This window comes from Apium graveolens, chromosome 4 (genome assembly GCF_009905375.1).
Source record: "Apium graveolens cultivar Ventura chromosome 4, ASM990537v1, whole genome shotgun sequence".
In the NCBI taxonomy this organism is placed as follows: domain Eukaryota; kingdom Viridiplantae; phylum Streptophyta; class Magnoliopsida; order Apiales; family Apiaceae; genus Apium; species Apium graveolens.
In genome coordinates this window covers 23,963,117-23,983,210 of record NC_133650.1, presented here as the reverse complement: position 1 = coordinate 23,983,210, position 20,094 = coordinate 23,963,117, and the positions used below count along the sequence as shown (strand labels likewise).

The following is a 20,094-nucleotide window of genomic DNA, read 5'->3' as shown; positions in this document are numbered from 1 at the left end:
ACCTGGAAACCATTTATGATACTTTCTGGGCATTTTTGGCTCACTCTTGCTTTGTGAACTCTTATTTCTTTCAGTATCAAATGAGGGCAAAGTGAATAGCTTTTAATAGACAGCAAAAGTGGTGAGATTCCAGCTGAAGAAATTTGGAGATGTCAGAGTTATCAATACAAGGAAATTAGTAATGAGGTAATGAAATTGTATTTAGACAATGTAAATTTTAGAGGGTTAGATTCTTATTCCATACTATAACCTATAAGCGATCCTGAATATAAGGGGTTATCTGTATATTTATTTTAATATACAGGTTTTTATTATTGAAAGTTGTGTAGTGACACCCAATCCTGACCCCAGATTTGGGGGCGTCATATGAATGATTGTGGTTTGACTGAAGAGTGGTAAAACTTCAGAAGTTGTCATGATATGAATAACTTGTGAGAGAGAGTAAGTGTGAGATGTGCGTAGTGAAACTAAGTGTATGATGAATTGTGTTACATAATTTCTTCTGATTTTATAGCTTCACTATTCATAAATAGGTTTAACACACTCGTATGAATGAGGTAACTTAGCGAATTTGACTTCGAACAGGAAACAATTACTTAGTAATTTAGTTTGACAGTGAAGGAAATTACGGAAGTAAATACAAAATACATACAGTTATTGATAAGTGGCATTTTATAGCACTTAGAACGTCTTAAAATGGCTTAAGTTGGTGTCTTGAAATCAAGTATTTTGTGTATTTAATGCGTTTTTCTAGTGTTTATGCATTTCAGGGTATTAGTTGCATTTCGGGGGAGGAATCATCAAGAATAAGCCTTGGCATGTGTTCACCATTGCGAGAGGAAAGGAATGGGCAGATTACGGCGAAGAAACGGAGCAAGCTTGGAATTTTTCCAGTAGGGTCCTGCGCGCCCGCGCAGCAATGCTGAGCGGTCGCGCAGCAGCCTGCGCGCCCGCGCAGAAATGCTGAGTGGCCGCGCAGGGTCGGGGAAAAAAAGCTGAATTATTTTAGACTTCTACTTCTGTGTGGCTTCCAACTTCTATGTAATCTGAGTTTTATGGGACTATTATATAGGTAGATTTGAGACGTTTTCATGGAGAGTATTAAGGAGATTATGTTTTAGATTGTGTTTTACGCTAGGAGCGAAGGAGATAAGGAAGAAGACCGATTTAGCACACCGCAACAAAGAGGAAGCATATATTCTTGTGATTCTTGTTTCGTTGTAACGTTGGATGCTAGTTTTCTTGCTTTGACTTATTTACTCTTGTGACGTACTCTGTTTTAATATAATTAGTTTAGTTATTATTTTCTTGTGTTTGTTTATCATGATTTCATATGAACCCATGGTGGCGATGAGTTCTGTTATGGGCTAATCGTGATCATGGGGTTACAACGGATTTATTATGGAATTCTTTAGTTAATTGTTTAATACTTTAGTGTGTGATGATTGCATGATATCTAGTATTGGTTGTGCATATTCGTCTTATGTGCGTCGCGAACATATAAGATAGGGTGTTGATCTCTTGTGAAGCGACGGTGGATCTTGAGATTTAGAACTTACCATGCTAGCATAGGTTCATGTACGTTGTGCATGATTAGTGGGTAACTCTAACAGTTTTATTTGCCCTATGTGATCAAAAGGAATAATTTGTTCTTAAATTGTTGTGTTGTCAATTTCTGTAGACATATAGGAACTCAACATAATTGATGACTATTCAACTTTTATCTTAATTGTGGATGCTTGGTAGAATGGTATTAGTACAATGAAAGTTGGCTTTTATCAGTTTCATGTTATTCGATTAATGTCATCACTGTCACATGCTAAAGGTAATAACAATGGCTATAGAAGGAAGTAATAATGAAGTTGTGATCTCATGAGTGATTTATTATTGATAATTTGAAGTGTTAGTTAAGTGGTTAACTAAGTAGTTAATTATAGTTAATATTTGATCAACAATTTTAAGTGTTATTATCTTAACATTGAGAAGTAATCATACATTGGTGAGTGAGTTTAATTAGACAATAATTTAGTCTGAGTCTCTGAGGGAACGAACTAGAAAGTATTCTATATTACTTGTGAACGCGTATACTTGCGTGAATATTAGTGCGTGAATATTGGTCTTTAAAGCTCGATGAAGCTGTTTGGGCTTACAGAACAGCATACAAAACTCCACTAGGGATGTCACCGTTTCAGTTGGTGTACGGTAAGGGATGTCATCTACCAGCGGAGCTTGAGCATAAGGCCTACTGGGCATTGAAGAAATTGAACCTGGATTTAGATGCAGTTGGTAAGAAAAGAATGCTTCAGCTTAATGAACTTGATGAATTTCGGCTTCAAGCGTACGAGAATAACAAAATGTATAAGGAAAAGGTGAAGAGGTGGCATGATAGGAAGCTACATCCTAAGTTATTTATGCCAGGGCAACAAGTTCTTTTGTTCAACTCTCGGCTCCGACTTTTTCCTGGGAAGTTAAAATCAAGGTGGTCTGGACCTTTTACTGTCAAAACTGTGTTTCCACATGGAGCGGTGGAAATTTTTGAGAATGATTCGGACCAAGCATTCAAGGTTAACGGTCAGCGGTTGAAGCACTACTATGGGGACATGGCAAGCCGAGAGGTGGTTAGTGCCATTTTGTTGACTACTTGAGAAAGGTACGGAACGTCAAGCTAATGACGAAAAAGAAGCGCTGCGTGGGAGGCAACCCATGAATTGTTGTTACAGGAACCCTTAGAAGTTAATAATCTATCCAAAAACACAAAAAAAATCAGAAAATAGGGGCTGAAAAAAAAAATTCCAGAGACCCTCTGCGCGCCCGCGCAGCTAGGCTGAGCGGCCGCGCAGCTTGCTGCGCGCCCGCACAGAAATGCTGAGCGGCCGCGCAGGGGTCGAGTTCCAGAAATTTTTTTGCAGTTCAGAGAAAAAAAAAATAAAATAAAATAAAATAAAAACACAAAAACATTTTAAGCCCATAAACCCATGAATTGTTCCCACTACCCCATGATTTTATCCCTTACTTCCCAAACCCTAATCTAATCCACACCCTATATATACATACACCTATCCTACATATCTCCCACAAAACTTCCTACACTTAAACCCTCTCACAAATATCAAAAATTAGTTCTTACACACTGCTATTCACGAATCAATGGCACCCAAGAGAGCACACATTATTGACAGCAGCAGTACAGTTCCTACTGCTGATTCTTCGAGGGGCACTGCTGCAAGGCCTCGGTTAACTGACAGAGCTGCGGAGGAGGAGTACACTAGGCTGTTGGGGAAGCCGATTCTGAAGGAGAGGGGGTGTTTACCATCAGGGAGGGATGGTGAGTTGTTGCCCATGATTGCAGAGAAGGGGTGGATAGCTTTTTGTGAGTCACCCGAAGCAGTACCGATGAGCGTTGTTCGCGAGTTCTACGCGAACGCGAAGGCTGAAAAGAATGGGTTTTCTGTAGTCCGTGGGCTGACGGTTGATTATCATTTGTGCGGCGATTCGCCGTGTGATTGGACAGCGAGAGAGGAAGCCCGAGGAGGAGAACTGGAATGGAAAGACTGCTGAGGATTTTGACTTGGATTTGATTTATGCGACTCTCTGTCGACCGGGCACAGTTTGGAACCGCAGTCCAGCCAACAATGAGTATCGTCACTTTCCGGCGATCGCCATGAACAGGTATGCCCGTGCATGGAATGCATTTATATGTGCTAATATTTTGCCTTCTTCACATGTATACGAGGTCACAGTTGAGAGAGCACAGCTGTTGTGGGGAATTCTGAATGAGGAATACTATGTGGACCTTGGTGAGTTTATCTACCAAGGGATTCTGAAGTTTTTGAGGGGAGCAAAGCATATGAACATCCCTTATGCATCCACGGTTACGAAGCTATGCCGAGCAGTGGGAGTGAACTGGCCGGCTCATGAGCAGTTGCAGTTGCCAGCAGCTCCGATAGATTCTGGCACTCTGAATGGGATGCAGGAGTGGACCGGTGGTGAGCCTGAGGAGCATGGGCTGGGTTATCGTCTTCCAGGAGGGCGTCCAGCACGAGGTGCTACTATGGCTAGGCCAGGGCGTGGTGAGGCTGGTTCGTCGAGAGCTCAGGAGGGTGCTGGGATGGGTGATGCCCAGTATAGGAGGCTTTCACGGCGGATGGATGCCATGTATGAGACGCAGAGTAGGTTTGCTCAGGAGCTCACCCTTGCGTTAGGGACTGCTTTTCGAGGCCTTGGAGCTGATATCCAGTGGCCAGTTTTTGGTGAGGACTCTGCATACCCGCCGCCTGATACTCCACCCGCTGAGGGTGATGATGATGACTCCGAGTAGGTATACCCTGTGTTCCTTTCTACTACTTTCACTGAGGACAGTGAAGATTTTTAGTTTGGGGGTGGTAGTTAAAGGAATATTGTGTTTGTGTCATTTAGTTGCATATTCATGATAGTTAGTTCATATAGTTGCATAATTTATGCCTTATAGTTTTTTTTTTATGAATGTCATGTAGCTCATGCATTTACTATGATCCCTTTTGCAATGATTTATCGACTGAATTGTGAGATTGATGCGAGTGTAGTGATAGCATTAAAGTGATATTAAGTTGTGTAGGATGATATGCATGCTAGAAACAAATGTAAATCCACTGAGTCTTAAAGAATGCGTAAGGGCTAGATTGTTGTTATAATTTGGTTGTTTTCAAGGTCAATCTATTTATTATGCTTAGAATTCGATTATAGGTTCTTAGTGATAAAAACATGAAAAAGAAAAATTGTTTTGGAGAAAAAAATATGGAAGTTGTTGCTAGTTGTGGCTAGGCGTCAAATGGCTAGTAGCCGGCTCGCTTATGTTGCGAGTAGTCTAGGGTTGAGTAAGATGGAGTGAAACGCACTTGCTCAGAAGTTATGAAAAAAAAAAAAATTTGCATAATTGATCAAGAGTGGGCTCTTTGGTATTCGAGTTATTAAGTTCTTAGGGGACTTTGTGCCTACTGACCTAAGGCTTTTAGAGTCTGGGATCCGCTAACCTAACGCTCGTTACATGGATACCATTGTATAAGTCTTTTGTGGACCTCACTCATTGCACGGTCAAATAAGCATTTGAGTTATAAATAAAAAGCACAAGTCCGTAGTAAGCTCCAGAGTTCTTGTAGTGTTGTATATCACTTGGTGCCTAGAATTTTTATTCTTTGTATAATCGTAGGATTGCCTTGAGGATAGTCTAGTCATAGTAATTGGTCTAGTTCCGAAGCATATCTGTTAAGCATTTGCACACACCACGTTTCTGGCTGTTTGTCTGGTTGCATGAGTTTATTGATCTTTAGGTGTCTAACTGCATTCGTTGAGATGTGACAATTTGGTTGGATAATTGTAGTAAGGGGGATCGTTGCATTTTCATATAGATTGCATTCATGCATATTTTTATTTGTTTTGAGTCTGTGACGCTTGAGGACAAGCATCGATTTAAGTTTGGGGGTGTGATAAGTGGCATTTTATACCACTTAGAACGTCTTAAAATGGCTTAAGTTGGTGTCTTGAAATCAAGTATTTTGTGTATTTAATGCGTTTTTCTAGTGTTTATGCATTTCAGGGTATTAGTTGCATTTCGGGGGAGGAATCATCAAGAATAAGCCTTGGCATGTGTTCACCATTGCGAGAGGAAAGGAATGGGCAGATTACGGCGAAGAAAAGGAGCAAGCTTGGAATTTTTCCAGTAGGGTCCTGCGCGCCCGCGCAGCAATGCTGAGCGGCCGCGCAGCAGCCTGCGCGCCCGCGCAGAAATGCTGAGCGGCCGCGCAGGGTCGGGGAAAAAAGCTGAATTATTTTAGACTTCTACTTCTGTGTGGCTTCCAACTTCTATGTAATCTGAGTTTTATGGGACTATTATATAGGTAGATTTGAGACGTTTTCATGGAGAGTATTAAGGAGATTATGTTTTAGATTGTGTTTTACGCTAGGAGCGAAGGAGATAAGGAAGAAGACCGATTTAGCACACCGCAACGAAGATGAAGCATATATTCTTGTGATTCTTGTTTCGTTGTAACGTTGGATGCTAGTTTTCTTGCTTTGACTTATTTACTCTTGTGACATACTCTGTTTTAATATAATTAGTTTAGTTATTATTTTCTTGTGTTTGTTTATCATGATTTCATATGAACCCATGATGGCGATGAGTTCTGTTATGGGCTAATCGTGATCATGGGGTTACAACGGATTTATTATGGAATTCTTTAGTTAATTGTTTAATACTTTAGTGTGTGATGATTGCATGATATCTAGTATTGGTTGTGCGTATGCGTCTTATGTGCGTCGCGAACATATAAGATAGGGTGTTGATCTCTTGTAAAGCGACGGTGGATCTTGAGATTTAGAACTTACCATGCTAGCATAGGTTCATGTACGTTGTGCATGATTAGTGGGTAACTCTAACAGTTTTATTTGCCCTATGTGATCAAAAGGAATAACTTGTGCTTAAATCGTTGTGTTGTCAATTTCTGTAGACATATAGGAACTCAACATAATTGATGACTATTCAACTTCTATCTTAATTGTGGATGCTTGGTAGAATGGTATTAGTACAATGAAAGTTGGCTTTTATCAGTTTCGTGTTATTTGATTAATGTCATCACTGTCACATGCTAAAGGTAATAATAATGGCTATAGAAGGAAGTAATAATGAAGTTGTGATCTCATGAGTGTTTTATTATTGATAATTTGAAGTGTTAGTTAAGTGGTTAACTAAGTAGTTAATTATAGTTAATATTTGATCAACAATTTTAAGTGTTATTATCTTAACATTGAGAAGTAATCATACATTGGTGAGTGAGTTTAATTAGACAATAATTTAGTCCGAGTCTCTGAGGGAACGAACTAGAAAGTATTCTATATTACTTGCGAACGCGTATACTTGCGTGAATATTAGTGCGTGTTTTCGCCCTAACAAGTTTTTGGCGCCGCTGCCGGGGACTAGGCGTATTTTTTTAGTTTATGTACTTACCATCATTGGTCATTAGGACTCAGTGATTAGGACGTAGTAGTTACTTACTCTTTTCGGTTGTGTTTCAGGTACTTTAGCAAGCGTTTATGCAAACTCGTTCTCGTGCTCGCAAGAGGACTTTAGATACAACTGAGGGGACAGACGAAGTTCTTGATATTCCGGAGAAGTTAGATTTTGAGGATTCGGATTCAGGAACTGAGCAGAAAGAACCAGTAAACATGGGCGATCGTATTGTTCAAGCTGATCCAGCTCTTATGGATTTTTCTCGGCCTAAAATTGATGATATTCAGTCAAGCATCCTTCATCCGGCTATTCAAGCTAACACCTTTGAAATCAAGCCGGGCACTATTCAGATGGTGCAGAATTCTGTTTCTTTTGGAGGAGCGGCAACTGAAGACCCCAACATGCACATAAGAAATTTTGTCGAGATCTGCAGCACTTTTAAGTATAATGGTGTGACTGATGAGGCTATCAAGTTGAGGCTTTTCCCATTCTCACTGAGGGATAAGGCTAAAGACTGGTTACATTCTGAACCAGCTGGGTCCATCACTACGTGGCAAGATCTTGCGCAAAAGTTTCTGGTGAAGTTTTATCCAATGGCAAAGACTGCTGCTATGAGGAGTGCTCTTACTCAGTTTGCGCAACAACCTACAGAATCTATGTGCGAGGCTTGGGAACGCTACAAGGAAATGTTGAGAAAATGTCCACATCATGGAATGCCGGATTGGATGGTAATCACTGGTTTTTATAATGGTTTGGGGGCCCAATGTCGGCCCATGCTCGATGCAGCAGCTGGAGGTGCCTTATGGGCTAAAAGCTATACTGAGGCGTATAATCTTATAGAGACGATGGCTGCAAATGAGCATCAAAACCCAACTCAGAGGATGATGTCAGGCAAAGTAGCAGGTATTCTGGAAGTTGATGCAGCCACCGCTATTGCAGCCCAGCTCCAAGCGCTATCAATGAAGGTTGATTCTCTGGCTACGTATGGAGTTAATCAAATAGCTATGGTTTGTGAGCTTTGTGCAGGTTCTCATGCTACGGATCAGTGTTCTCTTGTCAACGAATTTGTTCAGTATGTGAATAATTATCAGCGACAACAGCAGCCTGTGCCAGCGACCTATCATCCTAATAACAGAAATCATCCAAATTTCAGCTGGGGGAATAATCAGAATGCTATTCAGCCACCATATCAGCAAGGGGTGAGTAAACAGTTTACCCCACCTGGATTCCAGCAACCACAGCAGTATGCTACAAGGCAATCATATCCTCAACAGGGAAGTGCAGCTGCACCTACTAGTGCTGATTTTGAGGAACTTAAGCTGTTGTGCAAGAGTCAGGCGGTTTCTATCAAGACCTTGGAAAATCAAATCGGTCAATTAGCCAATGCAGTGCTCAATCGTCAACCTGGCACTCTTCCCAGTGACACGGAAGTACCAGGCAGGAAGGAAGCTAAAGAGCAAGTCAAGGCTATTATCTTAAGGTCTGGAAAAATAGCTGATGCTGAAAAGGCAAAAGAAGTCGAAGCTGAAGTTAGAGATGAAGAATCTAAGCAAAAGGAGAAAGCGGCGGAACCAAGGAAGACTATTGTTGAACACACTCTTCCTGAGGCTAATACAGGGGAGAAACAACTCTATCCTCCACCACCTTTTCCTAAGAGATTGCAGCAACAAAAGCTGGATAGACAGTTCGGGAAGTTTCTGGAGGTGTTCAAGAAACTTCACATCAATATACCTTTCGCTGAGGCTCTGGAACAAATGCCTAGTTATGCGAAGTTTATGAAGACTATTCTTTCAAGGAAGGTGAAACTGGACGACCTTGAAACCGTTGCTCTCACAGAAGAATGCAGCGCTGTTCTGCAACAAAAGTTACCACCAAAACTGAAAGATCCAGGAAGCTTCACCATTCCTTGCACCATTGGCAATCTAACTTTTGACAAGTGCCTTTGTGATTTGGGCGCAAGCATTAATCTGATGCCCTTGTCGATCTTTAAAAAGCTGGATCTGCCTGATCCAAAACCCACATACATGTCGCTACAATTGGCGGACCGTTCCATTACTTACCCAAGAGGCGTAGTTGAGGATGTGCTCGTCAAGGTTGATAAGCTCTTCTTTCCAGCAGATTTTGTTATTCTGGATTTTGAGGAAGATAAGAAGATCCCCATAATCTTGGGGAGGCCTTTCTTGGCTACAGGCCATACCTTGATAGATGTACAAAAAGGGGAACTTACTATGCGGGTCCAAGATCAGGATGTGACCTTCAACGTATTCAAGGCAATGAAATTCCCTACAGAAGATGAGGAGTGCTTAAAAGTGGATGTGATTGATTCCGCGGTTACTTCGGAACTCGAGCACATGCTAATGTCTGATGCATTGGAAAAGGCCTTAGTGGGGGAATTTGACAGTGATGATGAAGATAGCAACGAGCAATTACAATATCTGAACGCTTCTCCCTGGAAGCGAAAGCTGGACATACCATTTGAATCTCTTGGTACTTCTGACCTTAAGAATGCTGAAGGGAAGCTCAAACCATCAATAGAGGAAGCACCTACCTTGGAGCTCAAACCACTACCTGAACACTTGAGGTATGCTTTTTTAGGTGATTCATCTACGTTACCTGTTATTATTTCAGCTGACCTTTCAGGTAGTGAGGAAGACAAGCTCTTAAGGATTTTGAGAGAATTCAAATCGGCTATAGGATGGACCATAGCAGATATCAAGGGGATAAGTCCTTCATATTGTATGCATAAAATTCTGCTAGAGGAAGGTAGTAAGCCAACTGTGGAACAGCAACGAAGACTGAATCCCATCATGAAGGAGGTGGTGAAGAAAGAAATTCTGAAATGGCTAGATGCAGGCATCATTTATCCTATTTCTGACAGCTCGTGGGTGAGCCCCGTACAATGTGTACCTAAGAAAGGAGGTATCACTGTGGTCGCAAATGAAAAGAATGAGCTCATCCCTACTCGAACAGTTACAGGATGGAGAGTATGCATGGATTATAGGAAATTGAACAAAGCCACAAGGAATGATCACTTTCCTCTGCCATCTATTGATCAAATGCTTGACAGATTGGCGGGACATGAGTATTTTTGTCTTCTGGATGGTTATTCCGGGTATAATCAGATTTGTATTGCACCAGAGGATCAGGAAAAGACTACCTTCACTTGTCTATTTGGCACATTTGCTTTTCGTAGAGTTTCGTTTGGGTTATGTGGCGCCCCGGCCACCTTTCAGAGATGTATGATGGCTATATTCTCTGACATGATTGGAAATAACGTCGAAGTGTTCATGGATGACTTCTCCGTCTTTGGACACTCATATGATGAATGTTTGAATAATCTGCGCGCCGTACTCAAAAGATGCGTGGAAACTAATTTGGTGCTTAATTGGGAGAAATGTCATTTTATGGTGCGTGAAGGCATTATCCTTGGGCATAAGGTCTCTAGCAAGGGTCTGGAGGTGGACAAGGCCAAGGTGAGAGTCATTGAAAATCTTCCCCCACCCAATTCTGTGAAAGGAATCCGTAGTTTTCTTGGTCATGCGGGTTTTTATCGGCGATTCATCAAGGACTTTTCAAAGATATCTAAGCCGTTGTGCAATTTGCTTGAGAAAGATGTGCCTTTCAAATTTGATGATGAATGTTTGGCAGCATTCGAGACTCTCAAGAAGAGTTTGATCACTGCACCAGTTATTACAGCACCAGATTGGACAGAACCGTTTGAGATGATGTGTGATGCGAGTGATTATGCGGTAGGTGCAGTTCTGAGACAGCGCAAGAAAAATCTCTTCCATGTGGTCTACTATGCGAGTAAGACTTTAAATGGTGCCCAATTGAACTACACCACTACTGAGAAGGAGCTTTTGGCTATAGTCTTTGGCTTTGAGAAATTTCGATCTTATCTGCTTGGTATGAAAGTAACAGTATTCACTGATCATGCAGCTATTCGCTATTTGGTTTCTAAGAAGGATTCGAAGCCGAGACTCATTCATTGGGTTCTTTTACTTCAGGAATTTGAGTTAGAGATCAAAGATATAAAAGGTACCGAGAATCAAGTAGCTGACCATCTCTCTAGGTTAGAGAATCCCGATTCTACTTCAAAAGATAGGACGTTAATCAATGAATCTTTTCCGGATGAGCAGTTGTTTGCAATTCAGGAGGAAGAACCATGGTTTGCAGATATTGTAAACTATCTTGTCAGCAATATAATGCCTCTTAATTTGACATCCGCGCAAAAGAAGAAGTTTCTGCATGAGGTGAAGTGGTATATGTGGGATGAACCATATTTTTTTAGACAGGGAGCTGACCAGATCATCAGGAGATGTATCCCGTTCTGTGAGACGGAGGGGATATTACGAGACTGCCATTCCACGGTTTATGGTGGACACTATGGAGGTGAGAAGACGGCAGCTCGTATTCTGCAAGCAGGTTTTTTCTGGCCTACTTTATTCAAGGATGCTCATCAGTTTGTTTTAAGGTGTAATCGTTGCCAAAGAGTGGGAAATTTGTCAAGGAAGGATGAGATGCCATTAAATGTGATGCTTGAAGTCGAGGTCTTTGATGTGTGGGGAATCGATTTCATGGGGCCTTTTATCTCGTCTTGCAATAATCAGTACATCTTGCTGGCAGTCGATTATGTCTCAAAATGGGTTGAAGTTAAAGCTTTACCGACAAATGATGCAAAGGTAGTACTAATTTTTCTTCATAAGCAAATTTTCACAAGGTTTGGAACGCCTCGGGTAATCATAAGTGATGAAGGATCGCATTTTTGCAACCGTAAGTTCACTTCTATGATGCAGCGTTATAATGTGAATTATTGAGTAGCTACTGCCTATCATCCGCAAACAAATGGTCAAGCGGAAGTGTCTAACAGAGAGATAAAGCGCATTCTAGAGAAGGTTGTTTGTCCGTCAAGGAAGGATTGGTCTTTAAAGCTTGATGAAGCTGTTTGGGCTTACAGAACAGCATACAAAACTCCACTAGGGATGTCACCATTTCAGTTGGTGTACGGTAAGGGATGTCATCTACCAGCGGAGCTTGAGCATAAGGCCTACTGGGCATTGAAGAAATTGAACCTGGATTTAGATGCAGCTGGTAAGAAAAGAATGCTTCAGCTTAATGAACTTGATGAATTTCGGCTTCAAGCGTACGAGAATAACAAAATGTATAAGGAAAAGGTGAAGAGGTGGCACGATAGGAAGCTACATCCTAAGTTATTTGTGCCAGGGCAACAAGTTCTTTTGTTCAACTCTCGGCTCCGACTTTTTCCTGGGAAGTTGAAATCAAGGTGGTCTGGACCTTTTATTGTCAAAACTGTGTTTCCACATGGAGCGGTGGAAATTTTTGAGAATGATTCGGACCAAGCATTCAAGGTTAACGGTCAGCGGTTGAAGCACTACTATGGGGACATGGCAAGCCGAGAGGTGGTTAGTGCCATTTTGTTGACTACTTGAGAAAGGTACGGAACGTCAAGCTAATGACGAAAAAGAAGCGCTGCGTGGGAGGCAACCCATGAATTGTTGTTACAGGAACCCTTAGAAGTTAATAATCTATCCAAAAACACAAAAAAATCAGAAAACAGGGGCTGAAAAAAAAAATTCCAGAGACCCTCTGCGCGCCCGCGCAGCTAGGCTAAGCGGCCGCGCAGCTTGCTGCGCGCCCGCGCAGAAATGCTGAGCGGCCGCGCAGGGGTCGAGTTCCAGAAATTTTTTTGCAGTTCAGAAAAAAAAAATAAAATAAAAAATAAAAACACAAAAACAGTTTTAGCCCATAAACCCATGAATTGTTCCCACTACCCCATGATTTTATCCCTTACTTCCCAAACCCTAATCTAATCCACACCCTATATATACATACACCTATCCTACATATCTCCCACAAAACTTCCTACACTTAAACCCTCTCACAAACATCAAAAATCAGTTCTTACACACTGCTATTCACGAATCAATGGCACCCAAGAGAGCACGCACTATTGACAGCAGCAGCACAGTTCCTATTGCTGATTCTTCGAGGGGCACTGCTGCAAGGCCTCGGTTAACTGACAGAGCTGCGGAGGAGGAGTACACTAGGCTGTTGGGGAAGCCGATTCTGAAGGAGAGGGGGTTTTTACCATCAGGGAGGGATGGTGAGTTGTTGCCCATGATTGCAGAGAAGGGGTGGATAGCTTTTTGTGAGTCACCCGAAGCAGTACCGATGAGCGTTGTTCGCGAGTTCTACGCGAACGCGAAGGCTGAAAAGAATGGGTTTTCTGTAGTCCGTGGGTTGACGGTTGATTATCATCCTGCGGCGATTCGCCGTGTGATTGGACAGCGAGAGAGGAAGCCCGAGGAGGAGAAATGGAATGAAAAGACTGCTGAGGATTTTGACTTGGATTTGATTTGTGCGACTCTCTGTCGACCGGGCACAGTTTGGAACCGCAGTCCAGCCAACAATGAGTATCGTCACTTTCCGGCGATCGCCATGAACAGGTATGCCCGTGCATGGAATGCATTTATATGTGCTAATATTTTGCCTTCTTCACATGCAAACGAGGTCACAGTTGAGAGAGCACAGCTGTTGTGGGGAATTCTGAATGAGGAATACTATGTGGACCTTGGTGAGTTTATCTACCAAGGGATTCTAAAGTTTTTGAGGGGAGCAAAGCATATGAACATCCCTTATGCATCCACGGTTACGAAGCTATGCCGAGCAGTGGGAGTGAACTGGCCGGCTCATGAGCAGTTGCAGTTGCCAGCAGCTCCGATAGATTCTGGCACTCTGAATGGGATGCAGAAGTGGACCGGTGGTGAGCCTGAGGAGCATGGGCTGGGTTATCATCTTCCAGGAGGGCGTCCAGCACGAGGTGCTACTATGGCTAGGCCAGGGCGTGGTGAGGCTGGTTCGTCGAGAGCTCAGGAGGGTGCTGGGATGGGTGATGCCCAGTATAGGAGGCTTTCACGACGGATGGATGCCATGTATGAGACGCAGAGTAGGTTTGCTCAGGAGCTCACCTTTGCGTTAGGGACTGCTTTTCGAGGCCTTGGAGCTGATATCCAGTGGCCAGTTTTTGGTGAGGACTCTGCATACCGCCGCCTGATACTCCACCCGCTGAGGGTGATGATGATGACTCCGAGTAGGTATACCCTGTGTTCATTTCTACTACTTTCACTGAGGACAGTGAAGATTTTTAGTTTGGGGGTGGTAGTTAAAGGAATATTGTGTGTGTGTCATTTAGTTGTATATTCATGATAGTTAGTTCATATAGTTGTATAATTTATGCCATATAGTTTTTTTTTATGAATGTCATGTAGCTCATGCATTTACTATGATCCCTTTTGCAATGATTTATCGACTGAATTGTGAGATTGATGCGAGTGTAGTGATAGCATTAAAGTGATATTAAGTTGTGTAGGTTGATATGCATGCTAGAAACAAATGTAAATCCACTGAGTCTTAAAAAATGCGTAAGGGCTAGATTGTTGTTATGATTTGGTTGTTTTCAAGGTCAATCTATTTATTATGCTTAGAATTCGATTATAGGTTCTTAGTGATAAAAACATGAAAAAGAAAAATTGTTTTGGAGAAAAAAATATGGAAGTTGTTGCTAGTTGTGGCTAGGCGTCAAATGGCTAGTAGCCGGCTCACTTATGTTGCGAGTAGTCTAGGGTTGAGTAAGATGGAGCGAAACGCACTTGCTCAGAAGTTATGAAAAAAAAAAATTGCATAATTGATCAAGAGTGGGCTCTTTGGTATTCGAGTTATTAAGTTCTTAGGGGACTTTGTGCGTAGTGACCTAAGGCTTTTAGAGTCTGGGATCCGCTAACCTAACGCTCGTTACATGGATACCATTGTATAAGTCTTTTGTGGACCTCACTCATTGCACGGTCAAATAAGCATTTGAGTTGTAAATAAAAAGCACAAGTCCGTAGTAAGCTCCAGAGTTCTTGTAGTGTTGTATATCACTTGGTGCCTAGAATTTTTATTCTTTGTATAATCGTAGGATTGCCTTGAGGATAGTCTAGTCATAGTAATTGGTCTAGTTCCGAAGCATATCTGTTAAGCATTTGCACACACCACGTTTCTGGCTGTTTGTCTGGTTGCATGAGTTTATTGATCTTTAGGTGTCTAACTGCATTCGTTGAGATGTGACAATTTGGTTGGATAATTGTAGTAAGGGGGATCGTTGCATTTTCATATAGATTGCATTCATGCATATTTTTATTTTTTTTGAGTCTGTGACGCTTGAGGACAAGCATCGATTTAAGTTTGGGGGTGTGATAAGTGGCATTTTATACCACTTAGAACGTCTTAAAATGGCTTAAGTTGGTGTCTTGAAATCAAGTATTTTGTGTATTTAATGCGTTTTTCTAGTATTTATGCATTTCAGGGTATTAGTTGCATTTCGGGGGAGGAATCATCAAGAATAAGCCTTGGCATGTGTTCACCATTGCGAGAGGAAAGGAATGGGCAGATTACGGCGAAGAAACGGAGCAAGCTTGGAATTTTTCCGGTAGGGTCCTGCGTGCCCGCGCAGCAATGCTGAGCGGCCGCGCAGAAATGCTGAGCGGCCGCGCAGGGTCGGGGAAAAAAAGCTGAATTATTTTAGACTTCTACTTTTGTGTGGCTTCCAACTTCTATGTAATCTGAGTTTTATGGGACTATTATATAGGTAGATTTGAGACGTTTTCATGGAGAGTATTAAGGAGATTATGTTTTAGATTGTGTTTTACGCTAGGAGCGAAGGAGATAAGGAAGAAGACCGATTTAGCACACCGCAACGAAGAGGAAGCATATATTCTTGTGATTCTTGTTTCGTTGTAACGTTGGATGCTAGTTTTCTTACTTTGACTTATTTACTCTTGTGACGTACTCTGTTTTAATATAATTAGTTCAGTTATTATTTTCTTGTGTTTGTTTATCATGATTTCATATGAACCCATGGTGGCGATGAGTTCTGTTATGGGCTAATCGTGATCATGGGGTTACAACGGATTTATTATGGAATTCTTTAGTTAATTGTTTAATACTTTAGTGTGTGATGATTGCATGATATCTAGTATTGGTTGTGCGTATTCGTCTTATGTGCGTCGCGAACATATAAGATAGGGTGTTGATCTCTTGTGAAGCGACGGTGGATCTTGAGATTTAGAACTTACCATGCTAGCATAGGTTCATGTACGTTGTGCATGATTAGTGGGTAACTCTAACAGTTTTATTTGCCCTATGTGATCAAAAGGAATAACTTGTGCTTAAATCGTTGTGTTGTCAATTTCTGTAGACATATAGGAACTCAACATAATTGATGACTATTCAACTTCTATCTTAATTGTGGATGCTTGGTAGAATGGTATTAGTACAATGAAAGTTGGCTTTTATCAGTTTCGTGTTATTCGATTAATGTCATCATTGTCACATGCTAAAGGTAATAACAATGGCTATAGAAGGAAGTAATAATGAAGTTGTGATCTCATGAGTGTTTTATTATTGATAATTTGAAGTGTTAGTTAAGTGGTTAACTAAGTAGTTAATTATAGTTAATATTTGATCAACAATTTTAAGTGTTATTATCTTAACATTGAGAAGTAATCATACATTGGTGAGTGAGTTTAATTAGACAATAATTTAGTCTGAGTCTCTGAGGGAACGAACTAGAAAGTATTCTATATTACTTGCGAACGCGTATACTTGCGTGAATATTATTGCGTGTTTTCGCCCTAACAATTATATCAAGACACAGCCGTAGAAATTTATTTATCTAATAATCCACCATTAATCATTAATTAAGTGAGACACTTAATTGCAACAATAAATCTTACTCATAGATTGATTAGCACTTATAATCTGAATTAGAACGTGATGACCTGTCGTCAGGATTTGAGACCTTTCTTCTATCAGGATTTGACTAACTCGGGATAGTCGATTCAAATTCAACATTTGTGGTCAAAGCATCACAAATTAGTAGCAACCACAATTTTAATCAAAACATTCATCAAGAAATATAATTCAAGTAGATGAAGTAAAGATTAACAGGCTTCAATGAAAACATTCACATGCATATAATACAAGATAAACAAAGACTAAATCTTGCAATCAAAAGAAATTTCATTAATGTATCAAAAGAGTACATTTCATGAAATTTGTAGATTACATGCAAAAGATTACAAGATAATCCTAGTCTAAGATGGTGAACATCAACAACCTTGGTCTAAGAAGCCTGACAAAGCTGATGGTGAAGAGATACGGATGGATGATGTTTAATTCTTCTTCCTACTTTCAACAAAGAGAACGGCAAGATGAATGATTTTCTCCTGCTGTTTAAGATTGTGGAGATGAAATTCTCTTTGGAAAAATAAAAGATCATTTTTGATGTTGTCTGGAAGTAAATCCAAATGTCGTATGGAATGTCGTTGATGGGATATGAAGTCTAAATTCCATTATAAAAAATGGTCACAGTATTTGTTCCATAGCAGTAAAACCAACTAGGGTTTGCCATTATTTGAGAGAAATGAAAAGATGTGTTTGGGTAGGAAAAGATGGGATTTTACTAAAGGATGAGAAGTCATTTAAATAACCAAGAGAATAACAAGAGACTAAGAGACTGAAGAGTTAACTTAATGAATTAACCAAAAGATTTCTTTTTAAGGCGCGTCTCCCTAGACCGATGTGTAATGATGTCAGTGATATATTGATTAGGACATGCACAATTAGCAAATAAATTCACTTAATTTATCATGCATATAAAATAAAATACATCAAATATTTCTGGCTTAATATCTAAGAACACAGCATTTAGGATATATCAGGATTTGATCAATATACATCAGGATTTGATCTAATATAAAAATAATTTACTTGTCACAATTAACCATACCAAGTTCATTCACAAGCTTTGTAAATATTGAATCAGGTAATGGCTTTGTGAAGATATCAGCTAGCTGCTGATCAGTAGGAATAAAATGAAGCTCTATGGTTCCTTCCATGACATGCTCCCTTATGAAGTGATATCTGATACTGATGTGCTTTGTAAGAGAATGTTGCACCGGATTTCCTGTCATAGCAATTGCATTTTGATTATCACAATAAATAGGAATTTTTGAAAATGATAATCCATAGTCCATGAGCTGATTTCTCATCCATAACTGAGCACAGCAACTCCCAGCTATAATATATTCAGCCTCAGCAGTCGAAGTAGAAATAGATTTCTGCTTCTTGCTGAACCATGAGACTAATCTGCCACCCAAGAACTGACAGCTTCCTGATGTACTTTTCCTGTCTATTTTGCATCCAGCAAAATCAGCATCTGAATAACCACATAATGCAAAATTAGCTTCTCTTGCATACCAAAGTCCAAGAGAAACAGTACCCTTGAGGTATCTGAAAATTCTCTTTACTGCAATAAGATGTGGCTCCCTTGGATTTGCTTGAAATCTTGCACACAAACAAGTGGCAAACATAATGTCTAGCCTGCTAGTAGTTAGGTATAACTGAGATCCAATCATACCTCTGTAGGTTGTCACATCAACTGTTGTACCTTCATTTGGATCAAGTTTTATAGCAGTTGCCATATGAGTACTTGCAGTTGCACTTTCTTGCATATTAAATCATTTCAGTAGATTTCTTGTGTACTTAGACTGATTGATATAGATGCCATTATCATTCTGTTTAATCTACAAGCCTAGGAAGTAACTCATCTCTCCCATCATACTAATTTGATATCTTGATTGCATCAACTTTAAAAACTTATCACACAGTGTTTGATTAGTTGATCCAAAAATGATATCATCCACATAAATTTGAACTAAAAGCAAATCTTTACCTTTATTCAGATAAGAAAGGGTTTTATCTATTGTACCTCTTTTGAATCCAATTTCAAGTAGAAACTGAGCAAGGGTTTTATACCATGCTCTATGTGGCGCTCTCCAAACCCGGGTCAGAAGTTTGGGGTCCACAACACAAACACAATATATCAACCTGTATTGGAAATATTATTTATAATGACCCTGCTTCACAAAACCACGGATCGCAACAGGTTAAAGTATGAAAACAAGCCACAACCTTAACTTTTATTACAACGTACCAAATTCCAACTAATTTAACTTACAATTGATAATAAAATCATTCTTACAATCTGACTATCTCTATACCTCATGAAGCTTCTGCTAGCTTGATTCAACTCCCCGGAACCTTAGCCCGCACTTTGGACTGAGGAACTTTACTATCATCCACATTCTTTTCAACTGTAAAATATATAAAAGATTCGCAAGAGTGAGCTAACTAGCTCAGCAAGTCATAATAGTGATAACTGAGGTTAAACAATGATCAATTGAAATGATTCAAAGGAATCAAGTTGCTTTTTAACTCATCATTAGAATTGGATATTCATTTTTAAGTTTTAAAAACCAAGGTTAGGCTGCTGATCAGTCACGCACTAACCCCGAGCAAGCACACAACACTGCTCTAATTACTGGATCCAAGGCACACATTGGCCTAACTTGACCATTGGTATAGTCTGACCACGAATCTGGTCCATATAAATAAAAACTATCCAATCCTAAAACAGTTCCATATGATAACAATATAATTCAATAAAACAAGATCATAAACAATGATGGTTAAACATTTGCATAAAAACGTAAGGAAACTCATGGATATCTCAAGGATATATCAGGGTATGTATAAGAAACGGTTTTCAATTTGTACCAGCATCCGGTATTAGGTCAGAAATGATTTTTCAAGGTATAGTTCTTTGATGTTATAAAGAATGGTTGAAGTATAAAAGTTTCTGTATTTTCAAACAATTTTGTTTCAGTGTTTTGTATTTGGTAGTGATACATTTGGAAAGTAGTATCATATTTGTGTGGTTTGTATATGAGGATCAGCAAAGGATGGTTTTACAAAGAATAAGGCTTATGGCTCAAGATCAAGAAAAAATCAGGGATTCAAGGGTAAATAGTTAATGCACTTGCAATGTAAACAAGAGTTATTTTGAATAATAGCGACATGTTATGAAACAGTTCAAAAATATTGGTAATATATATCTTGAAGCAAAGTTCAGAAATATTTGCCTTACAAGGCTTTATAACTATTACTGATCAATTCTGGACCAACTCTGCCGCTTAGGCTTTTACGTCCAA

The 20,094-nt window shown here is 40.1% G+C and overlaps 1 non-coding gene across 1 annotated transcript; it reads right to left on the bottom strand.

Annotated features, from left to right (window-relative positions):
• Positions 1-7,590: 7,590 nt before the first annotated feature.
• On the bottom strand, positions 7,591-7,697 carry LOC141722493 (small nucleolar RNA R71). The gene has a single exon (XR_012575511.1). It is a non-coding gene; the product is annotated as a small nucleolar RNA R71 (small nucleolar RNA).
• Between the last annotated feature and the right edge of the window lie 12,397 nt (positions 7,698-20,094).